Raw genomic sequence first — 15148 nt, forward strand, 5'->3', positions numbered from 1 at the left:
AAACAACTTCAGTATTTATCAAAGAAGGTCAAGCACACAGGTCTTTGACATCAGTGACATCAAACTTGCATTGTTACAGCTTTCAGGTTTAGACACAAATAAACAAATTAGGAGGAATTTCAGGTGCAGCATTTGTCAAACAACATTGCTCCAATAAAGGATCTTTGTAAAAACAATTATTTGTTTTGTTGTTCCAACCAAATTGCCAGAAAAATCCTTCAGTTTCTTTGACAAATATTTTGCATACAAAAGAATCTTTGTCCGCCCACTAAAGACAAAAGATGTATTCCATTATTTGTCTTTCTACCAGGTGTTATGCAGTGATGAGATGGATTCATGCTGCTCAGAGTGGGAAAAGAAAAATTCAGTACCCAAAGAGTTAAAACAAAAAGCTGCCTTGGAGAAATGGATTGCCTCCAACTGTTAATAACAGCTGATGAGAGTATTTTAGCTGTTGTAGACATTCTGCAGCGAAATGTATAACTATAGGAGCAAAAAGATGGATATATACATTCAAGAAGAAAATCGGATTGCTCAGAAACCACACAGCTGTTTCCATATTAGTTATTTCTTCTCATATGCATAATAGTGAATTCAGGAAATTTCACACAGTGCTAATAATGCACGATTACTTTCCCATGATTGATTAGCTGGAGCAGACCCAACATGGCTTCTGGTTTGTTTTTGCCAAATGCCTCTTGAGGCTGAAGTAATGAGTATGAAAGCGCCAACAAAATGTTACCCCACACAAGTTGTTAGTTAAAGAAATCTATTGATGCCCTCAGATGTTTAACTGTGATTTTTTTTAGCATTTTAATTTTTATGAATTCATGGAAAATATTTCAAGTAGGATTACTTTTTTTAAGCAGAATATGAATTGTACGAAAATTATTTACTGGTTAAAACATTTTCTCGCTACAATGCTGTTTTAGTTTTGCCAATATATAAAGCTTTGAGATGTGGCTATCCCACTTCAGGCAAAGCACTTTGTTAGTCATGCAAAATATTGTATCAAAAAGCATTTAAAAAGTGAAAAAAGCTTATTTACAGTAAGTTTGATTTAACCTTCAGGAGGAGACTTGGATTTACAAGCACAATGTTAATCTATGGATAACTGTTTGTAACCAATGTTATTTGATTTGGAGATGCCGGTGTTGGACTGGGGTGGACAAATTTAAAAATCACACAACACCAGGTTATAGTCCAACAGGTTTAATTAGAAGCACTAGCTTTCGGTGCACTTCATCAGGTGGTTGTCATATTTGATGTTTGGATCTATCTAAAAGCTACTACTGTGAGAAAATTATGTTACTTTAAAGGAACATACCAACTACATACATATTTCTTATGAAATTACAAAATGTATTGTCAATATAAAATACTATAGCCTATAACTTACCAGGACAATAGCAGACAGATCTATTCATTTAATTGAAATGAAATGACAGAATTTAACTGTCTGGTAGATCATCGATCTTAAATAATTCTTTGTTCCATTACTGTGGCTGACAAAGCAAAATAGCTACACAGTGAGCCCTAAATTCTTTTGTGCTCCAAACCAGACACAATTCTGGCAGTACATAGTGACAGAGTACCATATGAGTGGGTCCTCAGGAATGAACTAAGATACCCCTCTGGCCTCATCATCTTAATCCAGGGGAATTGCCAGTCGCCAATCAATTCAGCTCACCTGTAGGAGCCTAACCAGTTTTAATTGTGCTGAGACCCATATGTGAGTCATGGCAGGAGCTGAGGGAAGCAATCAGGAGTTGGGAGGAAGTAGGTCATAAGCAACCTATCGTTGTTTTGTGAAATCAAGAGGAGCACTTATACTTGCTCAGTAAAAAACAGAATCTGTCAAGTGTTGCAGCCTTTTCCTTGAGCATCCTCAATGATTCCTTTAAGGACCCACTGATTAGGCAAGACCCAGAAATACCAGTCAGAACTTACAGAAACAGGAGCCAACGAGTTGAACTGCATTTTGAAATCTTAGGTTGAAATGGGCTTTGAAACCTCATTGGAATATCAAATGAAGTATTTATGTGTTCCTGGAGGCTGCCTGCCTGCCTAAGAAACAAGCCCCAGGCATGGTAATAGTGGCCTGAATTTCCATGGAGGTCAGATGTGGTCACAGCCTAGCTGAGTTATTTACTGTTGTACAACATTACTGAATATTCGTCTCAATCAGTTCTAAAACATATTGCTTGCTTTCAAGTTTCCCTTTCTGATAAAAAAATTAAGTCCATTAAAATCAAGATTAGTAAATTAAAAACTGAAAGAACTGCAGATACTGTAAATCAGAAACAAAAACAGAAGTTACTAGAAAAGCTCAGCAGGTCTGGCAGCATCTATGAAGAGAAATTAGAGTTAATGTTTCGGGGTCCAGTGACCCTGAGCTTTCCCAGCAACTTCTGTTTTTGTTTCAAAATCAAGATTAGTATTTCTGAATGAACACTGGCTGGTTTACCATGTCATCATCTTACAAAGGGTGAGCTTCCAGTTTGAGAGCGACATGTGTTATCATAGAATTCCTACAGTGTGGAAGTAGGCTATTCAGCCCATGGAGTCCACACTAACCTTCCAAAGAGTATCCCACCTAGACTCAACTTACACATCCCTGGACACTATGGGCAATTTTCCATGGCCAATCTGCCTAATCTGCACATTTTTGGACTGGGAGGAAGCCAGAGCACCTGGAAGAAACCTACACAGACACAGGGAGAACACAAAAATTCCACACAGACAGCTGCCCAAAGGTGGAATCAAACCCAGGTCTCTAGCGCTGTGAGGCAGTAGTACTAACCATTGAGCCATCATGCTACCCATGTTGTTAGGAATTATAAATGGAATGTTGAATATATTGCTAACTCTGTCTCCAACATGCATTTCCTGCTCACATGGTTTCACAGTGAGGGTTCCGAACTGTAGCATCATCTTTTTAATTTTTTCAGCCTTGGTTGTGGCCTGCACAATGAGTTCAGGTCCTTCATCTTAATTTATCTACTTTTAAAAACTTCAATTCTCAAGGCTACATTCTGAAAGAATCAAGCCATTATTGGCAACACGCAGCAGTCATTACCTTCTGCGCTGGAGTACAGTGACTGGAGATGATTAAAGCACAAAACTACTGCTTTAATCAACCCTCTGCCCTTTATCCCAGCGCAGAACATTTTAACTCCTGCACTGTAATCATAATTATGTTGAATTTCAACATTGATTATTAAGTGAAAAAAAATCTAATTAAGTCATTTTATTTCCATTTTCCTTTCTCTTATTTCCTCTTTGTGTTTTCTTAGGACATTGATTCTCTATAATTAGCTAATTGTATTTTGCATTTATTCCTGACTCTTCTCACATTATCCTTGAATCTATGATCTTTTCCAATTCTTTATATCATTTATCTTTCATTTCTTTATGTCCTAACTAAAATAAATACAAGATTCTTCAAAAGCACTGCTTGAAGCCTTCCTTTCGAATGTATTTTTTTTTAAAACTGCTGGAATACAATCAAAACAAATGAATTCTTCAACATTCTTCAATAACATTTTTGTGTTGTTTAACAATAAGAAGGGCAACCCATTCATTACCTGGTCACTATTCTCAGTTAAATTATATGGGTAATTTACAAAATTGTGCTGCTTGAATCAAAGCCATGCTGGTCAGGAATGCATTTTTGGAATTTGTGTCTTTTGGCTATCAAGAAAAAAATACTAAAAACCTCAGGGAGTACATATCCAGAGTTTGACGTGAGTTTCTGGCAACCCTGGCTGTACAGTGGGAGTGTAATTTTGTAATCCTAACCACACATTAGAGAAAATAAAAGCAATGGTACTTGCAATTTGACGCTATTTAATAATTCAAAAAGGCAGGATCCTCTTTTAGGTTGTGATAAAATCCATTTTTAAATCAATTTGTGCTGTGAATACTAGCAAACCATGGAGATGGCAATGTTTAAGACATAAGGCGCACCAATACTGGTTAATTTTGACATTGCCTAGGAATAAGGGTGCAGACAGCTCGAGTGATTTGAATAGGCGACTCAAATCAATACAAAGTTCAGTGTGCAGCAATTAGTAGAATCAATGTATCAGTGGGAGAGAGTCAGAGAGAATGTCTCCATATTACAAAAGTACTAATGTAGGGCTGACTCCAAATGGCTAGGGCAAAGGTTCGCCCATGCTGTGGAGCTACAGTGATTAGGTGTTGTACTGAAGTCTTGTAAAACCTAGTAAGTGTGGACAAAGAGTGGAGCTGGAAAAAGCACAGCAGGTTAACCAGCATCAGAGGAGAAGGGGAGTCGATGTTTCAGGCTGGAAAAACCCAGTAGGATGTAGGCTTGGGAGAAGAGATTAAGTAAACTGGCAGGTGAATAACTATTGACAGCAGCATGGCTGAAGAACTGGGATTGTACCTGTGTTTAGTTAGATTAGATTCCCTACAGTTTGGAAACAGGCCATTTGGTCCAACAAGTCCACACCGACCCTCTGAAGAATAACCCACACAGACCAATTCCCTTATCCTATTTTAACCCCTGACTAATGCACCTAACATTATGAGCAATTGAACATGGCCAATTCACATGACCTGTACATCTTTTGGATTGTGGGAGGAAACCGGAGCACCCGTAGGAAACCCACACAGACATGGAGAGAATGTGCAAACTCCACGCAGCCAGTTGCCCAAGGCGGGAATTGAACCTGGGTCCCTGGCGCTGTGAGGCAGCAATAACTAACCACTGAGCCATCATGGCTGGAATTATGGGCGGCACTGCTGCCACGCAGCACCAGAGATCTGGGTTCAATTCCCGTCTCAGGAGACTGTGTGGAGTTTGCACATTCACCGTGTCTGCGTGGGTTTCCTCTCGGTGCTCCGGTTTCCTCCCACAGTCCAAAAATGTGCAGGTTAGGTGAATTGGCCATGCTAAATTGCCCGTAGTGTTAGGTGTAGGGGAGTGGGTCTGGGTGGGTTGCGCTGCGGCAGGTCGGTGTGGACTCGTTGGGCCGAAGGGCTTGTTTCCACACTAAGAAATCTAATCTAAAATCTATAGTCAGGTACATTCCCTGAGAGAGGTCAGCTCAGCTGGAAGAAAATTCCAGCAAGCTAGGTTTGGAATGCTCAGGTAAATTTAAGAGTAGCACTATCTCAGCGATGCTAGATATTTGGTAAATAAGATGAAATTATGTTGATAGTTGCATATTTACAAGTAGTCTCCGGAACCCTATGCATTGATAGAGTGTATTTTGAAGGTGGTGGACAAGATGCCAGTCATTGGATTGCTTTGTCCTGGATGGTGACAGATTTCTTGAGTGCTGTTGAAGCTGCACAGAGGCAAGTGGAAAGTATTCCATCACACTCCTGATTGTGCTTTGCAAATGGTAGGCAGATGCTGAGGAGTTAAAGAATTCCTTGTGTCTGACCTGCTCTTGATATTTAAATGGCTTTATATGGCTGATCCTGTTCATCTTCTGGTCAATAGTAACCAGCAGTATATTAACAGTTGGGAATTCATTGATAGCTATCGAATGCTGGTTAGCTCGGTTGGCTGGATGGCTGGTGAGTGACACCAACTGATGGGTTCAATTCCTGCACTGGCTGAGGTTACTATGAAGGATTCTTCTTCTCAATCTACCACCTCCCCCTCATCCCCACACACGCCCCCAATGCGTGAAGAATGGTGACCCTCAGATTAAACCACCACCAGTTATCTCCACCTAATGAGAGAGCAGCCCTGTAGTTCAGGAGGACAAGGAGACTTTATATTTATTGAATGTCAAAATATGGTAAAGTTTATTTTGTTTGTTCATATCCGTGGCATCTGGTGGCTTCATTCTTTTAGTAACTTCTAGGACTTCATACTTTATCTACTTTAAACAAAAAAAAGTGATCTTTAACCAAATTCGGTAACCTTCTCGAGCTAATACTAAGGAGGCATGTCTTTTGAGGATTTAGCCTTGGATTTTCATGTCTCCATTTGTGACAGAATGGAAATGGCAGAATTTAAAAATGATAGGTATATCCAACCAAATCACTCCCAGCATGTGGAATTTGGGTGTCAATATCTCAACAATCCCAGCCTTTGCCTGCCCTATTGCAATGTGTGTGCTGTGGAATCCTTTTTGTTGTCAGCTTGTCTGTTTTGGGAAATTTCAGAGGAGTCTTGAAGCTTTATGTGGCTTTGAAAACTTAAATGTCAAATATCTTAACCATGAACTCTAATATCTCCACATGCACTCATGTCCTTTCCATGATCTCCCACAAATGCCAAGCCTTTCATTCAGTATTTAGTGTGTATAAAACACATGAGCCATACAATAACTATGGCAATTCTTTGAAAGGCTTAAGAAAAAAATACACACATTCAAAATTACCTTTGAAATAAACCTGCTGCACTTATAATCTTATGAAAGTGACAATTAGATACGTCATTCAAATGATCAATAAACATTACCTCCTTTTACATCTCTCAATCTGGTCTAATAACCATACAGACATTGAAAAAAGTCACATCAAAGAAAGAATACCTAATTATAGCCTCATAAAGATGTTAACGAATCAAATCAATACTTCCTTTTTACATGTGTAAGCTAAGCGAATGCATTAGTGAATCTTGAAGCTCAGCCAAACATTCATAATCAGGCCTCATTATGACTATCAGACTGAACTCCAAGGGTGTGATGTTATAGGAAGTTGAACAACATGAATTACGATGCAAAACTTGGGAGGATTACATGAAAAGTACAGTAAATCTACCTCACTATTGGGAGTAATTAGCTTTATTTTCCAAATAGGAGTTAAGATGGGATTCTCATCAGATAGTGGCAACATGCTTCTTAACAAGGAACATGTCTTGCTGCCAACCTCATTAACACTGAATCTCCCTTTAATATGCAACTTCATATCTTACCAGTCATTGTGAGGAAATTAGTTCCCAAAATGAAAGACAGAGTGAGTACTGATGACTCTAGTACTGCCACTCGGTTCTGAGATGCTATCTTTGATACCTGGAAATAATGTCACAGAGAATACTCCAGGCACATCCCTCTTACCCACAGCTGTTGGTATCCAACACATGCCAGCCTCTCAGAACCCTCATGGCACCTATCCAATCTACTACAATTCAGTGCTGAACTTTGGGTCACACTGGCAACTAGCATTTACAATGCTGCTTTGAAAGGTTACTTTGGATGCATGGCCAAGCACCCAATCACACAAGATACATCTCAGTGCTATTCATTCTCTATTTTAGCTCTGACTCACTCCGAGCGTACCTGCATGTTTACAGCATCACTGCCTTATCTTGCCTTGCATTTTTGCACTTTGCCCCCCTCAGCCAGAGATGCCAAGCTCACAGTACTTCTGTCTTGCCATTATGACACATGGCCAGCATGTTTGTTATGGTTGTCAGCAGTCCTCCGTCAAGACAAGGAAGACAGCTTTCATCCAGGGGTCCCAACACAGGGAGTGAAGGAAAACTTCTGAAACTAGTCCTGTGACTTGGACAAGGTCAGTCAAACACTTACAATAGCCAGGGTCAGGACTCTCTCCTCCTAAGGTGTGTAGAGGCTACCACGCACCCTGGCTGTTTTGGTTCTATTGTGGGTTGTTATCTCCTTGAATGAGAGAAAGAGAGGGATTGAGTGAGGTGAAATTTGGTGGCATGGTTGGTGGTGGGGGAAAAGTGGTGAGTTGACCCAAGTGGGTGAGTATGTAGCACAGAGGGCAGCAGGGTCGGTAATCTCAGATATTGAAGCAGGTGAGAGCAAGTGATGGGAAATATTGCAAGTAATTGTCAGAGTGGGTGGAGCTTGAACCTTGGTGGGAGGTGTATACAGTAACAGAGATTGAATGTGAGGCAGCAGAGAGAAGATGGTGTCTCTTACTCTGGCAGAGTGCAGAAGGTCATTCAGCTACTTTGGGCATTCTTCCAGACAGCTGAGACCTTACTGACCTGGGTGATAATTTTGGCCCAAACTTAACATGTCTTGTGTTGTGTACTTTATTGCCAGTCTTTAGGAAAGAGGATGGCCTTCCTCTGCATCACTCTATCCACCAGGACCTCCAGATCCCTGCCCACAGAGATCTCTACCATGTATGGGGCAAATCCCTGTCACTGTGCAAGGCAGCCAGATATGCTGAACGGTAGAATCAGACTAACATCAGAAGAATGTCATAATCGGGGTTGAATCTGTAGTTAATGACACAAAAACAGAAATTGCAGGTAAAGCTCAGCAAGTCTGGCAGTATATGTGAAGAGAAGTCAGAGTTAATATTTCAGGTCCACTGACGTTCCTCAGAACTGTAGTTAATGAGATGGGTTTAAGACAATATGGCAAGAATTCCACCTAGGCTGATAAGAATCTGGCCTTCCGTATAAATGTCAAGATTGGCAGCTGAGATCTAATGGTTAGATGCAGGATAAAGCTTTTTATACCATGCTCTAACAATGTGTTTCAATCACAGCTTAAAAAGCGCATTTAGGTTTACCAGAGTCACAGTTTCCAGTTTTAAACATAAAGTACTCTGCAGTGTTCATGGTATGCATTTCAAAATTAGTCCCAGGAAAGGGCAGATTTAAATGTAGATCTTGTGAAGTGATAGAAATGTATACTTAGTTTACTGATCTCAGCCAGGGCAACAGCTGTCCATGACAAGTATTTTCTGCATCCTTTACTGAAGACAAAAATACTTGCTGGATTTTGATCAGTTTCCAAAAACTGCTATGGAAAGCATTCACCTGCAAATGTCCAAGTAGTACCAGAAACATTGGCAGTGCCGGTTATGTGCGAATAGCTTTTCAGTCATCACTGACAAGGTTTATAGTTGAAGTGAAGCCATTAGAATGATGCACTGGAATTCTATACAAGGAATTCTTGTATAGTAACAGTACAAGAGAGTAAAAGAGAAGCATCTCTTAGGAGAAAAAAATCTTATTGAAATATAAGGGGAAAAACATAGAACTCCACATTTTGTGCTTGTCATGGTTGTCAGTAAAGCAGTGTGTGTTACTATTTAATCTAACAGGTATTGTAACTACAGAAGACAAGATTAGTCACTATAGTGATAACTACAATGCCATGATTCACTTTAAAAATTGCTTATCATATTAGTTGTACTAATGTCTTTTGATTCAAGTGTTGTCCCTGAGGGTTGGAAAACTGAAGGGCGCTCCATTATTTAGGAAGGGTCAGCGAAATAAGTTAGCAAATTAGACTAATTTATCTAATGCCAGTTGTGGGGAAGCTATTAATCTATTACTGGGGACAGAGTGACTGAGCATTTGAACAAACATATACTGATCTGGCATGATTTCATAAAGTGTTAGATATCTCTAACAAATCCAGTTCAATATTGTGAGGAAGTAACAATCATGGGAGATGATGCGATCTACTGATGCGACTTGTGTGAACTTTCAGACAGCATGGAAAAACATTCCAAACAAGAGCCTGTTAAAAATGACAACATGCCAAATTGATGCCAACCAATTGGCTCGGGAATGGAATTGGTTAGGAGTTGGGAGACAGAAAGTAGACAAAGTGGGCTTGTACTAAAATTGGATAGTTATGACTACAGTTACCAAGCAAAATTCTGTAGCTGCCAAAATTGCGAAAGGATGGTGGAATAATTTAATTTTAAAACATAAATTTAAAGTTTAATAATATTCTGGGACAATATAATCAAAAAAATGCCTCTCTGGGAGGGTAGTGGAAATCTGGAACTCACTCCCAAAAAGCTGTGAAATTAAGTCAAATCAAATTTTTTCCAGGCAAAGATATTAACAATAATAGAACCAAGGCAGTTAGATGGAATAAAGATATAGATCAGCCACAATCGAATTGAATGTCAGAACAAGCTCAAGAGGCTGAATGATCTTCTCTTAATCATACACTTTGTCCTCAACTTGTGGATTCAGCAGTTGGATATTTAACCAGCCTAAACAGAAAGTTATGGATTCCTACTATGCTGTTAAATCTAAAGTTATGGTTGCATATGGTAAAAGTGATTGGCTTATATGAAAGCTGTCAAAGGCAGTCAATGTGTGTGGGTGTGCGTTGGGATTTGTTCAGCAACATGCTAAGTGGCAGCAACAATGGGGTGCCAAGACACCACAGGGGTGAAAAGAATAAAATATCACATAAAAATGAATGAAACCTAGCTCCAGGAGTCAACTAACTCAAATGTGATTGCAGAGAAGACCAATATCATTACAAAGAAATGTTCTGATATTGGAGACAACAAAAGAAAATTGGCTGATACACTAAATTTAAAGCAGCAAACTGAATCATCAGCCAGATGCAAAATATTGTTGGCACGTTCAGAGGGAAAAGCAAACTGCATTTATTAAAGTGAAATTTCTGCATTTCAAAGAATTATGAAGGAATTATGAAAATTAAAGTTAAAAATTAGGGAGTTAGGGGTAAACCAGAAAATTTAAGAACATAGTTACAGGATGGAAAAAGCCATTTGGCCCATCAAGCCTGCTGTGCCGTTCAACGGGGTCTTGGTTGACCTTCCACCACAGCTTCACTGGGCATGTTATCCAGAAACCTCGAATAATGTTCAGAGGATGTACGTTCAAACCCCATTGTGGCATGTGGTTGAATTTAAATTCTGTTAACCGTTCTGGAAATTAAAACAAGCCTCAGTAATGGCGGTTCAAATCCCAGTATGTCATGTGGTGGAATTTAAATTCTGTTAACTGTTCTGGAAATGAAAACTAGTCTCAGTAATGGCAACCATGATGCTACCATCGATTGAGGAGAAAGTGAGGTCTGCAGATGCTGGAGATCAGCGCTGAAAATGTGTTGCTGGAAAAGCGCAGCAGGTCAGGCAGCGTCCAAGGAGCAGGAGAATCGACGTTTCGGGCATGAGCCCTCCTGCTTCTTGGATGCTGCCTGACCCTCTGCGCTTTTCCAGCAACACATTTTCAGCTCTGCTACCATCGTTTGCCATGAAAATCAATGCAGTCTCTGAACGTCCTTTAGGGAAGGAAATCTGCTCTCCTCACCTGGTCTAGTCTCTATGTTACTCCATACCCAGAATCATGCTATTGACTTTTAACAGCACCCTGAAATGGCTCAAGCAGGCCACTCAGCTCAAATGCAATCACAAATGGGTAAAAATGCTGGCTTTAGCAGTGATACCATGGACAAATAGATTTGTAAACACCTTCCTCATATTTCTTAATTCTGTCTGTACCTGAAACTCTATTAAATGCTGTCTTGAATCTCCTTAACAATTTAGCATCCACAACCCTCTGGAGCAGAGAATTCAAAAGATTGCAAACTTTTGAGCTAGTAATGTTCTTCACCTGGGAAGCTGGAAGAGGGGTAATGGCAGCATACGCAGTAATGAGGCAAAAAGGAATAGGGTACAGATTCCGGTTCAGTCCATGGTTGAAACACTTGTCTCTCGATCCAAAGGTCAGTTGAGATATTTAAGTTGCACTTAAGAGGGTCAGCCCTCTGCCCCTGATATTCTACCAATTGTCGAGGGGAGTGGCTTGTCATATGAAATGAGTATATCACCTAATTAAAAGTTAGTGAGCATGCCTTTGGCTTGGGAGAAAAGAATTCCTCCTATGTATGCAGCCTGTGGTGAACAAACCAATTCACCATGATATTCCTGCCATTTATACTGACCTCGCTTACGTCTATGGCAGGGCATCCCTCACTGACTCTGAGGATGTCACCTCCCCTACGTTCCTCCGGGATTCTGGTGCTAGTCCCAGTCCCATCCTCCTAATGTCATACTAGCAGTGCTCACTGCTCCCAGTGACACCATGGTTACTGGACAGCAACCAGCAACCTGATTGGCCAGCAGCCCTCAGAGGCTGGACATTAATCCTAAAGATACCAAGGATTCTGTTTCCAAGCAGCTAAGCATCTGACTAGTATCACATCATCTCCTTGATCCCAGAATGACCTGGCAGGTTTTCCACCAGCACTCCAGTCATGAGCAGGCCTACCAATATGCCCATTAATGTGCGACCTGGGAGAGTTCTGCAGACAGATTCCTTAGGCAGTTTCAAAAGAGAGTTGGACATATATTTGAAAGAGATAAAATAGAGCGCAACGGAGAAAGGGCTGGAGAATGGGATGAGCTGGGTAGCTCTTTCGGGAGCCAATACAACCACGATAGGTTGAATGGGCTCCTTCTATAATATAAGATTCTATCAATCTATTAAGTCAGTTGCCCTGTGACTCTGTGTTACTGAATCCCCAGTCAAGAAGTGTTCTCAGCATCTCCCGTGTCAAGCCCTTTAAGAGTGTCATATGTTTTAATTAAGCCACCACTGGTTCTTCTAAACTCCAGGGAATATCAGTCTGATCCAGTCAATCTCTCCTCATATAATAATCCCTTCATTCCAGAAGTTCATCAAGAGGATCTTTGTAGCAACTGTCTGTCAGGCAAGTGGGTTCTTCCTTAAGGAAGGAAACCAAATCCCTTTGTACTCCACGTGCGGTTTCACCATGTTCCTCTATTAAGATTTCTTTACTCTCATACTCCACAATCAGAGGTAGTATACCATTTGGTTTCCCATGTCAGATTTCTGCGATTCATGTACATAGACACACTGAACCCTCTGAAATTTAACAATTTTCAATCTTTCATCACTCAAAAAGTATTCTTCTACTTCTTAATTTTCGTACCAACTCACCATCCATGTGGATGAAATGATTGGTCAACCATCTTCAGCTGCTTCCTCAGTGACCTTCCCTCCACCATAAGATCAGAAATGGGCATTGTCATGATAGCACAATGTTCAGCTTCATTCTCAACTTCTCAAATCCTAAAGCAGCCCACGTCTATATATAGCAATACCTGTACAACATCTAGACTTGGGCTAATCAGTGGCAAATAAAATTCCTACCAGGCAATGACCATCTGCAACAAGGACGATTCCAACCATCTTCCTTGAAGTTCAGTGGGATTGCCATCACTGAATCCCCCAGTATCAAGTTCCAAAGGGTTACCATTGATCAGAAACTGACCTAGATCTGCCACATAAATACTATGATCATTAGAGAAGGTCAAAGGCTAGGAACTCTGTAAGATAGTAAAACAGTTTCTATTTCCACAATATTTGTTGCCTGTCACCAAACATAATGCATTTGTCAGGAGTGTGATGAGATATGTACATGTGCCTGAATGGGTTAAACACATACAAGAAGCTTGACACAATCCAGGACAAAGAAGCCCACTTGATTAGTTCCCCCATTAACCACGTTTGACATTGCTTCCTTTTCACCACCAATGCATAGTGGCAGTAGTGTGTACCATCTACAGAGGCACTGCAGCAATTTACCTAAATTCCTTTGACTGTACTCCAAACCGTCCACCTTCTACCACCTAGAAAGATAAGAGCAGCAGATGCATGGAGATAATATTACCTGCAAATTCTGTAAGAGTCAGAACATCCTGATTGGAGCTATATTGTCATTCATTTACTGTCCTCAAGCCCCTCCATAACAGCACTGTGGGTGTTCCTACACCTCGAGAAGGCTTCTCATCACCACCTTCTTCAAGGCAATTAGGGATGGTCAATAAATGCTATCTGAGCCAGTTTTGTCCATCACCCATGAACAAATATAAAAAGCCAAAGACCAGAGATGAAAGGCCACAGAGCAGAAATTATTGGTTAATTCTCAATGAGATTCAACTCTGGGGAACATAGTGGCTCAGTGATTGGGTAGCACAATGGTTAGCACTGCTACCTCACAGCACTTTGAATTCCACCCTCAGGTGACCCTCTATGTGGAGTTTGCATATTCTCCCCGTGTTTGCATGGGTTTCTATCAGTGCTCAGGTTTCCTCCCACAGTCCAAAAATGTGCAGGTTAATTGGATTGGCCATGCCAAATTACCCACAGTGTTCAGGGATATGTAGGTTAAGTGTGTTAACCAAGGGGAAATATAGGTTTATAGGGTATAGGGACGGGTCTGGGTTGGGATGTCCTTTGGAGGGTTGGTGTGGACTTGATGGGCTGAATGGCCTGTTTCCATGCTATAAGGTTTGAATGGAATTGAAAGGTATAGCAAGAGGTGGTTGATGAATTTGGAACTTTTTTAAATTCTCAGAATTTTTAATGTAATTTTACAGAATTATAAAAAGAAGATTTTATCTACTTTCAAAATAGATAAGAAGGATAGATTTTAAAAAACGTGACTAAGGAGCGAACAAAGTAATTCATTGGGAAAATAGATGGAGTAGCGGCTCCCCCTATGGGTCATTTCTCATATCGCTCAGTAAATTTATCCATTAAATAGCCTGAGCAATACTGGACAGAATACTTCGAGGTTTGGCCGCCAACTGTTGGTGAATTAACTTAACCATGGCAACAGAATACATGCTATAATTTACCTTTTTAACCTTGGATCAGGATGGGGACGATCACTCAATGATTTCCATCTTGATTGCATTCCGGTCATTCCTACACAGGTTCAGTTGAAAAACAGACAGCACATGTTTCTCAAATTATAATTAAAGCAATAGTGGAGCAAAAGGAAATCATCCTTTACATCCATCTGATTCTATAACCAAGATGAAGGTGTTTGATTCAGCTGCTGTATCACTCTAATACGTGTTTCTTCCACATTGTTAACATCCATCAACTTTCCGAAAGAAAGACAATGGGAATTATTAACATCTAAAACCACAAACAGAAAATGCTCAAGTAACTCATTAGGTCTTTTCCTGAGGAGTGCCACGTTGGACACAAACTATCAACTCTGTTTCTCTCTCCATGGATGCTGCCAAACACGCAAATGTTTCTCCAGCATTTGTGTTTCAGATATGTTAGTTCCACTGTCTTCATGTATAGCATTATAGCTGAGATACTAGCATTGATCCTTTGCCTGCCAAATTTGAAAATGCCTATTTATTCACTTCTCTCTATCTTTTGTCTATTAATCAGTCCTCTGTCCAAGCTAATATATTTCTCAAACTCCTTGACTCTTAACTTTCACAATACCCTTTTTAAAGCCCCTTTAATTACTTCTGAGCATTCAGGTGTACAGTCAATGGTGGTGCTTATCAGTTTTTTCAAAACCAAGTTCTCTTCCATTTACCTTACACTTAATACTTGAACCACCAAACTAAGAGATATGCTTCCAAAACATATGAATCATGAAATTACACATTTCAGCAT

Source organism: Chiloscyllium plagiosum, chromosome 1 (genome assembly GCF_004010195.1).
Source record: "Chiloscyllium plagiosum isolate BGI_BamShark_2017 chromosome 1, ASM401019v2, whole genome shotgun sequence".
Classification (NCBI taxonomy): Eukaryota; Metazoa; Chordata; class Chondrichthyes; order Orectolobiformes; family Hemiscylliidae; genus Chiloscyllium; species Chiloscyllium plagiosum.